The sequence below is a fragment of the Fukomys damarensis genome, unplaced genomic scaffold (assembly GCF_012274545.1).
Source record: "Fukomys damarensis isolate Sample0158 unplaced genomic scaffold, DMR_v1.0_HiC HiC_scaffold_4, whole genome shotgun sequence".
Taxonomy (NCBI): Eukaryota; Metazoa; Chordata; class Mammalia; order Rodentia; family Bathyergidae; genus Fukomys; species Fukomys damarensis.
This window is the reverse complement of record NW_022900916.1, coordinates 49,794,032-49,807,143: the sequence shown is the minus strand read 5'-3', so window position 1 is coordinate 49,807,143 and position 13,112 is coordinate 49,794,032. Positions and strand designations below refer to the sequence as shown.

Genomic DNA, 13,112 nt, shown 5'->3' with positions numbered 1-13,112 from the left:
TTTTTTTTTTTTTTTTTTTTTTTTTTTTTTTTTTTTTTTTTTTTTTTTTTTTTGTGGTACCGGGGATCAAACTCGGGTCCTTGTGCTTGCGAAGCAGGCCACCGAACCGCTGAGCTAAATCCCCGGCCCTTAATCTTCTTTTCTTGATTAGAAGCCTTTGACTCCCTTTGGACATTCCCTCCCTTACAGATTTCTTTGCTCTTTCCTATCAAAACTAAGATAGATTCGATGAGTGGAAATATGAAGACACATGATAAGATAGATGAAATAAGCATCTGTGAATGGCCTGTATGAGTAGGAAATTAACTTATAGCACAGAGGTTTGGGGCCAACTTCCACTGAGTCACAGCTAGATTGGGGAGGTGACGAGGTTACTGAAGAACTCTTCACCACATCAATACCAAGAGAACAGTCCAAAGTGGGACTACCTGAGACACAGTGGATGCAGCATCAATGGACTTGGCACCCTCAATGATGCCCTTAGTGAAAGGAAAATTACATAGTTATGTGTCATCAAAAACTGAAGTGATTTATGTATTCAAGTGGGATTTGATGTCCAGTGAACACAATCCAAAATCCAGAACTACAGACACAGACAAATTAAAAAGCAGATGTCCCTTATTAGCCCTGCTATGAGTTTTGTTAAAGGGAGAAGAGAATATGCGAAGACTGAGTTTAACAACAGCATGAGCTACTTTATTGATAAACTTAAACCCATTCCTATTTTCATCGAGTAGCCAAATCAGGTGCTTGTGAACAAGATGATTGCCAAAATAAAGAAAAAGAAGTTTGGTTTTTTGTTTGTTTTTTGCTTCTGCATCTGTACAGTAATGTATATTTTCCCCTCCCATTACTAAGAGCTGAAAGTCAATGTCAGTGTCCACCAGACAAAAGCCCAGAGCATCAGACTCAAGGAGTGATAGCCCTTCTTGTGGGCAGCAGCAGTTTTTTCAACAGAAGACAGAAGAGTTTTGAATGCAAGGTAAAGGGAGGAAGTGTGTGGAAGTAGAGAAGAGACAGAGATTCAAAGGGTAGGGGCATTAGCCAGGCATTTTGGACAGGTTTTGAAGTAGGGAACCTCCATTAAGTCCCATCCCTGAGAAGCCACAAGTATCTAGATTCTTTAACAAGTGGGAATCAAGAAAAACTCCGAATTAACTAGAGTTGCAATCTCGAGCCTTCTCACTTTGTAGTTATTTTCTACAATGGCCCTAAAACAATGAAATCACATATTCTTAGACAATGTGGTAAGGTGCTTTTGTGGAAGATGAAGGAACAGAAAGATCAAGAGTTTCTATGGGTCCATTGGAAAAAGAATGTAATATATTGAGACATCTGCATCTCAGAGTCCCAGGGGGTGATCAGAAATGCTAGAGCTGGACGTTAGAGAGAATGGCAAAGGGGGACCATCCCTGCGATCTAAAAGATGTTCCAGAAAGGACATATAGGTGAGGTATTTTACAACCAAAGCTTCCAGCGGCTCTCATATGTTACTGAGAGACCAAAAGGCAGACAGGGTCCAGTGACTTCAAGTTACATAATTATGTGTTTTCAGAAGGCTAATGTAATTAATGCTGCAAGGAGGATGTGTGTGATTTTGTTTCTTTTCCTCCATTTTCTAGAGTTTGTGCAGTTAAGTAAATTCTTTGCCTCCAAAAGATATGTATTAACATTAACAATACCTGGTATTGTCTACCAATGAGCAAAAGGGGAAAATATCAAACCCTGCCTGTGTTTTAAATAAATATAATACACAAGCATAAAAAAAGCAACCCTGGATATTTTTAACTCAGTGGCCAAATATGCTTTTCAGTACATACACACTCATGCACAAGTACATGCTTGTGCACAGACACACACTACACACAGTGTCTTTTCTGCGTTTTAACATACAATATTCAACCCATTTTTCCCCATAGCATGCTCTCTTGCTATGACTAATTTTTTATTTCACTCATGTGTTCACTAGAATTGTCCAAACAAAACTCAATATTTAAAAACCATCTAATACATTATTAAATTTTATTAAATTTAACTTAAACAAAATTATAGAAAACAAATTGTTACAATTAAAATTTAATTAAACTAATTCCATACTCTACCATATCTTAATTACCACCCCTTCAAAGTATGTATGCAAGACTCACACAAATAACTTTAAAATTAAATATATAAACATAATTTTCAAGAATGTTTGTTAAAATAATTAATACAATTGTATATGATAGCTCAGTATGACAAAAGGTAACTTTGAAGCAGAAGAATGAAAATATTTCATTTCTCCATTAGGTGGCAGCAGAATTCTTCCACACTGTTAAGTTTCCAAAATCTTTCTCTTCGGTGTCTTTGTGTTATTTTAACAGTATAGACCTCACATAGAAAAATAATGTTCAATTGTTCCCTGTTAGAGGAAAGGGCTCCATAAACACTAAGGTTAGTGGTGTGTTGGATTTAAAAGCTTGGTGGTTAATAAGCTATGTTGAGGTCTTATTTTAAAGCAAACAATATTTTCATTTCTCAATCTAATCTAAAGAATTAGTGTCAATTTCTCAATACTATACTGAATATTTTCTATTGTTATGAATGTGGCTCCAATGGGTAAACCTGACATAGAATCCCTAAACATCTAAAACATCGAAAATATCAGGCTGCAATTTTTGTCTCCTCTCAAACTCCTGTCATTTGAGCAAAACTTCCTCCTTCGTATCTACAAAGAAACTTCTTGACTTGACACTGAAGTTTTTAAATCACTATAACCCATCATGAGTATTATTCTATGTGTTTAAATTTTCATAAGTAAAGCAATATCATCCTGTCCTTTCATCTCCAACTTTAGGAATTGTAGACTCCAACTCCATTCCCAAACTGCAGGCATGAGATTCCCTTCCTGCCTCTACCTTCATCCTTGTCCTGACATGTGGCAGAGAGGGACCATATGGGAACAGGATTACATCAACTGCAAAGATCTGAAGCGCCCATAGCATGATTGCTGCCTCCCAGAGGAAGAAATCCCGAAACAGGAGCAGTGTAATGCCCGCCCTCCCTCCCACAGTGGCTGGACTTTGAGGATGCAAGTTTCCCACCCAAAGGACAGGTGGACTCCAGGAGGAGGCTGCCTCATTCAGGTGCCTCCAGTGGGTCACGGACCAGCGTAGCCCCTAGATTTTATTGGTGCCCTTCACTAGTGCACTTCTCTAAGTCTAATCCTAAAAGATTTTTTCCATGCCATGGATAAAGATCTGGCATTCAAACTCATACCCAAAGCTCTTCTTCCTTATAAACCTATTCCCATTTCCTCCTCCTGAAAACCTCTTTTTGTCTTTAAATGTAAAAGAAAAATTCTCAATGTTTTCACATAATAAACAAATAATATATTGTATGAAGTGGAAAATCAATGATCCTATCCTTCTTTAACTCTATTTACCAAAATGAATCAGCTTTAGTAACTCCAGTTTTTACTTTTTCCTGACAATCATTGTCATACTAATTCATTTTGTGCTTACATTATTTTCTATTTTATAAAACTAAGTGAAATATTATTTGCACAACGAAGTGCACAAATGTTAAGGATACAGTCTGATACATTTTGACAAATGTCTACATCCCTGTAACCACCATCCTAACAAGGGTTGTTATTCATAAATAATGAATAACTATATGAACATGCCCAACACTTACCTTCTTTGAATGAATTTCCAAATTAAGCAAAACAGGGGATCGCCTTTTGTCAGTCGTTCTGGTAGCCTGAGGCAGGTTAGAACACTGGCCCCCTTCCCTTGAAAATCACAGAAGGAACTCTCCTCCTCACGGAAGCGACTCTTGGGGATAGATCCCTGACTCCAAATCTAACCAAGATTAGCTGCTTCATGGTGTGTCCAATGAGATGAAGAACATAAGAAAATACTCCAAAGACAATAATTGTACTAAGATTATGGGAATAGGTGGGGGATTTTGTTCTGTTTTGCTTTTTTCTATTTTCCAAAACTGAAGTAATATATTCATATTAGCTCTGAAGTAAGAGTCAAAGTAAATTTTAAAATAAGACGTTTTCATCATGTTATTGTTTACAGTTTCAAAGTAAAATATCCAAGATATTACAGGCCTTCCCTGCTTTGCGTGGGTTATCTTCTCTGCTCTTCCGTGTCTAGTGGTCCTTGTTTCAAATGAGTCATCATTGCAAAGTTCCCCACACAGAGGGTACTAGTGTCTGCTGCTGTGTCCCAGCAACTGAGTCTTTTCCAGCTCTTCATCCAAGATCCCTGTAAGGTCCAAACTCACTTCTTCCCTGTGTGCCCATGATTCCTGTCACCTCTATCATTTCTTCATGTTTAGAGCTCATGAGCCTAAGCAGTTTTAATCACCTGGAATGAGAAAAATCTCTGATCAAGACACAGAACAAAATACCCTAGTGATTAAAAAAAAATTAACTTACTAAAATGAACACCTTAAACAAGGTGGCACAGAGACCTGCCATGCCCTAGAGGGGCAGTTTGGAAAACCATTTCCAAAGCCATTGCATCTTATGGGAGTTACGGGAGCAGAAATCAGCTAGCAGTAGTTTTATTTCTAAGAACAGTCAAAGATTCTGAGAATCGACTGCAAGAAACTTTACCTCTTTCTTCTGTTACTTGTTTTATACCCTTAAATAAACACATGCCTTCAAGGTCAGAGTGGTGAATGAAATTCTTCAATCACAGAAATTAATCAGAACCATTCATTTTTCAAATGCTCATATTTACTTTACAGGTGAGGAAACTGAAATTTATGGAACTATTTTTCTTGAAACTTCAGAACTAGTAAGTGTGAAAACTAAAAATAAAATCCTGAGCTTATGATTCATAGTGGTCGTCCCACCCCTCCAGAACCACTCCTTTAAGATAAAAACACATCACACATTGGTCTCAGTGGCATCCAACCATGGGATTACAAACAGCTAACAAATGTGTGAGAAGTTCTAGGAAAAATCTCCTATTCCAAAACATCTTTCTCACTGCCTAACATATTTATCCATTGCTTCAAGTCAGTGGGATCTTAATTGAATGAAAAGAATAACAACTTCTGTTCTTATCGGTTACTAATTAAAATCAAAATCATATTGCAAGCTTTTTCACCATTCTTAGGCCTACAACCCTCCATCACCTCCACCTCCCCTGCTTCCCCCACTACTCAAGCCTGGATTCAGCATGTTTGAGGTAGTACCAGCTCGTGTGTATATCGAATAAGTTCCCCAGGGGATTTTGATGTACTGTCTTAATTTAAAACTAACTGACTCATAAAGACTTGTTGACAGATATTTAAGAGTAAATAGACAGTAAACACTTCTAATTTTCCTTTTAAACAAATTTTTTATCAACCTTGTGTCAAGGACCGTATCAGGTTCGGGTAACATATTGAATAAACGAGTCAATCATGACCACTGCTTTCATGGGATTTGAAACTTATTACAGTATAACATTTAATTCTACTCTACAAATAGGAGAGTCAAAGATAACAGGAAAGATGACAGAAAAAGGGAAAAAAAACTATCCACATCTTAGATTTTAGGAAAGGTAACAGTAACTAAAAAGAAGCAAAATAAGTATTAAGATTTGCAAAGCAGAGATAGTAACTTTAAATAGCAAATACTCGAAACTGAGCCTACAGGAGCACCAATCTGACAACTTGTGGATCAAATTCTGAACATAAATACTGAAGACAGGAAGTCAATGAAGCCTGGATAAGGGAGTAGAATGAAGAGTACTGATATAAAATTAAGTAAATAAATATTTAAATTGTGCACATAGGGCTAAAACAATTCTTAAGAAAAGGATTAATGTAGTTCTTAAAACTATTTCTCCATCTTTTGGACAAATGGAAATTATTTCCATAAAATACTAGTTACTGACAGGGAAAACTAGACTAGAGAAAGCCTAGAAGTACAAACCAATGATGAAATTTGATTGGAGGAAATTACCTGAAATGCGGGGGACCTCCTTTAATACTATTTAATTCCGTAATGTCTTCACCCCAAATGCTAACGATTTCATTTGGCACAGGAGCCCTCTCATAATCTGCCATTTCCTCTCTAGCTTCAACCCCCAAATACACACGTCTCCTTCCCACTTCACGTTCTGTGACCTGGTGACGCTTAACTACTCCGTTTCCCAAGTAAGTTATGATCCTAATAGTGACTTGTTTTGCATATTCTCTTTCTTCTGTTTATAATACTCTTGTGATCTTGAAAAACAAAATGTTTGCTAGAGCTGCAATGATAAACTATCACAGGCTTCAGGACTGTACTATACCACAGAAATTTATTTTCACACAGTTCTGGAGGCTGGAAGGGCAAAGTCAGTGTCAGGAAGGCTGATTTCTGGAGGAATTGTTCCTTGCTTGTAGCTATCTTCTCCCTGTATCTTCACATTGTCGTCACACTTTGTCTTATGTTTAAATTTCCTCTTTTTCTAAGGACACCAATCATATGTGATTACAGCCCAGTCTGAAGACCTCATTTTGACTTAACTAAGACTTTACAAATTCCAAACACAGTCACATCTGGGTTACACTTTAAATTGGGACATCAACGATAAAAATGAGGGCAAGGGCACAATTCAGCCCATAACACAGTCAAATTCTTACTGTCTGTAGTAATCACTTGGTAGTACTGTTTTCTGGGAATCCTTCATCTTGAGTCTTTCTACCTCAAGCTGGGCTAGGTCTCTTCTCAAAACCCCCAAAGTAGGATATACATACTTGTTATATTAAAGGCTATGTTTCTTGGGTTCATGTCTTTCTTTTCCTTATTGCAGCACCTATTCTTGTGCCTGGTATGTGGCAGGTGTGCACAACTCTTTGTATCTTGAAATGTAGTTGAAGTCTAAGCCCAGGAGCTTGACTGTATTGTGATACCATTTCATGAGCTAGGAAAGGCAGGATTAGCAAGTTATATGCAGATGGGAATTGAAAATATAGGCCTAAGGCTTAATATAAAAATCATACTCGGTGTGGATGGGGATAGGTATGATCATTCAAGAAGAGCATATGAATAAAAATAATAATTCACCATGGAAGACCTTTTAAGAAAAAAACAAGGCCTTTAAAGGGAAGAAGAGTAATGGAATGGGAAGGTCAGTGAAGTAAAAGGAGACTCAAATGGGGTGGCTTCAACTTCCATTTATCATACTTTCCTTACTAGACCGCAATTATGTGGTGAGTTGTTTTTCTTTATATTGCCACCAGGGGTCTCCAACAAATTCTTAATGCCTGAAAGACCTTAACAAAGGCACAAGGTGCCCCAGTGACAGTAGTTGTTTATTGGATGTCTGACACTCTTGACTTCTTGAAGTTCAGATTAGTGACTTGTCCTCATCTGAGCTTCAGGTTTACTGACCTCCAGGTAGTGTCCTGCATTGGCAATGATGTCACATAGTAAGTGTTTTTGTTTTCATTGTGTGTTTTTGATTATTTTGTTTGGTTGATATTCTGGGGTCAAACCCAGGTCCTTGTTAAGTGTACCAGGCAAGACCTCCCGCTGAGCTACACTCTCAGCCACAACATAAATACATAAGATGTACTCATCTATCTTAATAATTGGGACTGGTTGTCTGCCTGGGACACACTAGAACCTAAGGTACAGCATGTATAAGATTTAGTGAGCCCCCAAATATTTGTTGATAGCTGAAAACATATAGATTTTGAATAAACTTTTTTCTTTAAAACAAATATTGGCCATGTTTCAGGCTGCATCAGGCACTTAGAACATTGATTTTCTAAACATCACATCCTACTCCAGTGACTATTTTATGAGTCTAGAAACTATCTTTCTACTTTCAAAAGATAAGAAAAATGAATTTAAAAGAAAGAATAAGAAAAAGAAGGCTAGGCTGGATGAAGTTAACAAATATTTGTTCCTCAAACTTTTTCCTTCCTCTAAACTGCAGAAAGCATTCTCTCTGTAATGTTAACTTTGTCTTAAATCACTTACATACACTTGAATATGCACTTTTATGTTACATCTTAACATGAAAATGTCTGGTAATACTGAAAAGTAAAATATCACAATGTCACCCAGATACCCATACCTTAATATTTTGCCATATACACAATAGTTCTGAGCCATTACAAACAAGTGATAAATATTATGATATATATCTTCTGTTAGCATATACTTTCAGAAAATAAGACCATTTTCCTATATAATCACAGTACTGCTGTATACCTAGAAAACTTGGAAAACTTAACCATATCATTTACTTCCAACCATATTTATTTATTTTTAATTGAGTTTATTGTTACATTCTAGGTATACAGTACAGTTACATTCATTATTGGGATCTTGTACCTTTACATGACAGGTCTTGGTTCTCATTTTTTCCCCTTGTCCCTGCGCTCCCTTCACCAACCATATTTAAATATCAATGCTTTTCTCCAAAATATGTTTCACAGGTTTTATTTTGTTAAATTTTTAAATCAAGTACCAAAAAAGAATACAGACTATTTTTTTTTCCTTTTCCTCCATGTCAAATGCTTGTCAAAGAGACAAGACAAGTTTTTTGGAAGAATGCTACATACCCATGACATGTCTGCTCATTTACTTGTTATCTTATCACCTGTATTTTGTATTTCTCATAAAAGAGAGCTTAAAACTATAGGCTGAATTAGATTCATCTTAGACACTTTTAACAAGAATACTTCAGAGGTAATGCTGTACCTATCACCATGGCTCATATTGATTTTTTTTTTTTTTTTTTTTTTTTTTTTGGTACCAGGGATCGAACTCAGGTCCTTGCACTTGTGAGGCAGGCCACCAAACCACTGAGCTAAATCCCTGGCCCCATGGCTCATACTGAAAGGCACATAATGTGTGGTTTCCCACTGTTAGTGATGGAAAGTGTGATTACTTGGTTTAAAGAGAGATGAAGTGTCTTAGAGTTATACCTTCACCTTTAGAACCTGCATATAATCTACTTAATGATTTTAGGATTCACTGATTATCTCTACTGTGATTGACAGAATTATGCACCCTCTTCCCAGATATACATGTTCTAATCCTCAGCACTTGTGAATGTTAACCTCACGTGAAAAAAAAGGGAGATTTTTGGATATGATTATGGTTAAGGACCTTCACGTGGAGATTATCCTGGATTATCCAAGTGGGTCCAACCTCAACATTACTCAAGTAAAGCCAAGAACCATTCCAGCTGTGGTTAGAGATAATGACAGAAGTAAGGTCAGAAAGATGGTAAACTGCTGACTTTGGAGACAGAGCAAGGGATACCTAAAACTAAAACATTCAGGCACTCTGTAGAAACAGGAAAAGAAAAGGAAAGAAAAAACTCATCCCCAGGCCCTCCAGAAAGGAATTCATTCAGCTGACACATGGACTTTTAACCCAGTGAAACTCCCGTAGTACACCTCACCTACTGAATTGCAATATAATACACCTATATTTATTTAAGTCAGCAAAGTCGGAGTAATTTATACCAGCAATAGAAAACAAGCACGGCTTTCTAAATCAATCAGTTATCAAAGAATGTGAGTGTTTGTATGTGTATTTTACATCACTCATATTCCAAACTAGGTGCTCCTAAAGCTATTTTATCAAAGTTTAGCTGGGGATTTAGCTCAGTGGTTCTGCTGACTGCCTTGCAAGCACAAAGACCTGAGTTTGATCCCTGGAATGAAAAAAAAAAAAAAAAAAAAAAACCTTTAAACAAAATTATGACCCATCAGTAACTAAATAGGAATACTGTAGAATTATTTATATTAATTTTAGTGTCATAGAATGGGTACTTCTCTTCTTTTGAATACCTGATCTTATCTCTCTCTGCCCATCTAAATGCAACGTGACATTATATATGTCATACTTTGTAAATATAAAACAATTATGAGTATGAACTACATTTACTGGAATTCAGTCTTTTCAAGAACCAATTTATTCCCTCTTCTGGGGAGTTTTACTTGCCTATATTCTCTCATTGATTTCTTTTACTTTTTTTTTTCTGTGTTTTCTACATGCCAGTCCTCCTGAGACTACTCTGAATTTTGTTAATCATTCTCTAGAGTACCTATCAACCATTATATATCCGGAAATAAAAAACTGTCATATTTTGCCTGCTTTTTAACTTCACATAAAAGTAATCACGATGTATTTATTCTTGTATAGTATTTTGTTCTTATCATCAAGGAACATCAAATTATCATGTTAGTAGTTAATTTGAGTAGGTACTATATATACAATTCATAAAATCATAACAATTCAAAAGAATATGCTACAAATTGAAAAGCTTGTCTGGCCTGTTTCATCCATCCTATGTTTTTCTCTGCATCTTCCCCTTAGGTAATGATTCTTATTCGTTTCTTTCCAGTGTAAACAAACACAACTGTATTCTTATATTCTCCATTTAAAAAGTACCTATCCTATCACATATAGATCTGTACACACCCTTATACACAGTACTTTCCTATTCTTTTTTGTAAACGTGTAACACACCATGATGTGCATCTACTATAGCTGCTAGGACTAGGTCTCTATCAAGGGACACTTGGATATTTTCTAATCCTGAATACATCATTGCACACAGTAATATATGCCACTTCTCATGTATGCATGTATATCTGCATGTATATGTATGACTCAAAGGTGAAATACACTTGAAATTTTATAGAAATTTACCAACTACCCTTCATAAAAGATACTTACCACTGAAACCTCAGCTTTACTAAATTTAGAATTTTGGCAATCCAAGAGGTGAAAAATGTAACTCATTGTAGTTTGATATGAAATTTTCCTATGAAAGAAAAAAAGTATTATGTTCATAGATGTTTATCTCTTCTGAGAACCAGTTTTTCATGTCCTTCTTGAATTTTTTTCTTGAACATTGATATTTTTTAAAATTCCTAGTATATTAATTATTTATCCTTCTGATTTGTGATTTGTGTTTTGGCATTCTTCTGTTTTGTTTGTTTTTACAAAGATTATTTATTTTTTTGTTTTTTTTATTTATTTTTATTACTACATGTTTGTAGTACATAATTATATTTATCATGGGGAGTTGGTAATTTTATATAACACATTTTAATTCTAACTTCATCCAATTCCCCTTGCTGCCCTCCCACATCTCTCCATCTTTTGGTCTCCTTCATTTCAGCAAAAAAAAAAATATCTTAATGTAAACAATTTTTCCAGTTTTAGAATAGCTTCTGAATTTTCAAAGTTAGAAAAGACTTCCCTAATCTAATTTTACAGAGGTTCCCTTATGCTTCCTTCTAGTGCTTACATAATACCATATAAATCTTTGAGTTTATATTGGTGTGTGGTATGAGGAATAGATGGAACTTTCTTCTAAGTGGAGCTACCTAGGTACCTCAACCCCAAATTAGGTATAATATTTATCAATGGTGACACTAGAGCTGTATTAAGTGTTGAATTCCAATGTTGTAAGTATAAATGTAATCTGTCTTCTCCCCTAATAATGAGAACTTTACTTCCAGTGTTTTGAGTAGAGCTGATGTAACATGCTTATATATCTTATTCTTATGACTATAGCACTTACTATGTATTACTTACAACTTATATTAATCAGATAACTGAATTTCAATTTAGCTCTGTCCTAATTCTTACATGTTCTGTTCCTGCTCAAGTAGTACTTGAAAGAAAAGAGAGAGGCTTACATCCATGAGCTATTTACCATATTGACTGGAAAAGGAATAAGTTCTCAATAAGAAATGAATTGAGTGGAATTAACTTGAATGAATTCAAACTAGTCGCTTGTTGTGGCCAAAAAAAATGCAACATGAAATTAGCAGTTTATTTGCTATTAATTACAAAGACAGAATCCATGGGATAAAATAATTGTGTATATATACTTTTTTTTTTGACCAGATGTGTAGGGCTTTATTTTGGAGAGTTATACATATGCTAAATCTTAACCCAAAGCAAAAAAAATAAATAAATAAAATTAATGATTTTGCCTTCAGTACTCTTAGATTCTCCTGTGTGCATATGAATACTAATATAGCTTCTGTGACCTATCAAAAACAGAAGAAATATGATGGAAAATCTGTTGCATAATTTACTTTTCACAGATCCAAAAGGAACATGTTGGCCTTATTTGACATGTCACATCATTATTTTGCATAATCCATGTGTTTAAATGTTGGGATTCTGAAATTGCTACATCCTCTTACGATAAAAGCAAGTTATGTTTTACAGATTTGTTCCAAGCTGGGTTTTTATCCAGGGATTAAAGGTCTGAGTTTTAAGTGAACAGAATCTACATCTCTTTTAGAACTATAATTGATTTTCCTTCTTATCCAACTATCTCAGTAAGAGCTACACTAAAATAGTCACCACTAGGCTGGTGCCATCCCTTTTTAGGACTGATTCAACTTATGAAAAACAAATTAGTAGCTTTTGTTCACAGTGAGGCTTTCCAGAGACTCATATTTATATTACAGTGAAGAGGCAATCTGAAAAGTACATTTCCACTAGCAGTAACATATTGAGCTCCAAGGAATTGGTACACCCAAGGAAAACAGTTTGAAAAATGAGATGTCTTATAAGTCTTTTTGTTTTTGTTTTTGTTTTGTTTTGTTTTTGGTGTTTTGCTTTGTTTTGTTTTGGTTTTTTGAGACAGGGTCTCACTATGTAGTTGAGACTGACCTGGAACTCACTATGTAGCCCAGGCTGGTCTTGAACTCATAGTGGTCCTTCTGCCTCAGCCTTGTGAGTGCTGAGACTGCAGGCATGCGCCACCACATCCAGCTTTGTAAGTTTTTAAAGTTAGAAAATCCATTAAATGATAATTTAACAGATTAAAAATGTTACTAGCAAATTAAATTACTTATTTTACTATTAGTACATCGTAATACTCCATTAAGAAAATGTTCTGTGCTATCATTAACATAGAATTTAAAAATTTGCTTCTAGTCTTAAGAAATATCAGATGGTACACTATCTAATCATGCCAACTTCCCTTTTTTTGTATTTAAACCTTGTACCATTATCCTACTAGAAAAATCATTATTACATTGTTCAGAAAATAATCTCTACAGCAGGTAAAACAATGTAAGACTTACTAAAATTTGTTTAAATTTTCACTGTTCTCATGGTTATTTATTCATAGAAGATT

The 13,112-nt window shown here is 35.3% G+C and overlaps 1 long non-coding RNA gene across 2 annotated transcripts in view; it reads right to left on the bottom strand.

Annotated features, from left to right (window-relative positions):
* Window positions 1–13,112, bottom strand: part of LOC104860654 — a 35,059-nt gene that overhangs the window by 5,149 nt on the left and 16,798 nt on the right. Inside the window, exons 2-3 of one of the 2 annotated variants that reach the window (XR_779756.1) lie at window positions 10,682–10,769; window positions 3,679–4,361 (exon numbers count right to left, since the gene is read on the bottom strand). This is a non-coding gene — a long non-coding RNA (uncharacterized LOC104860654). The remainder of the gene's footprint in view (window positions 1–3,678; window positions 4,362–10,681; window positions 10,770–13,112) is intronic. The other variant, XR_779757.1, reaches the window with a different exon arrangement.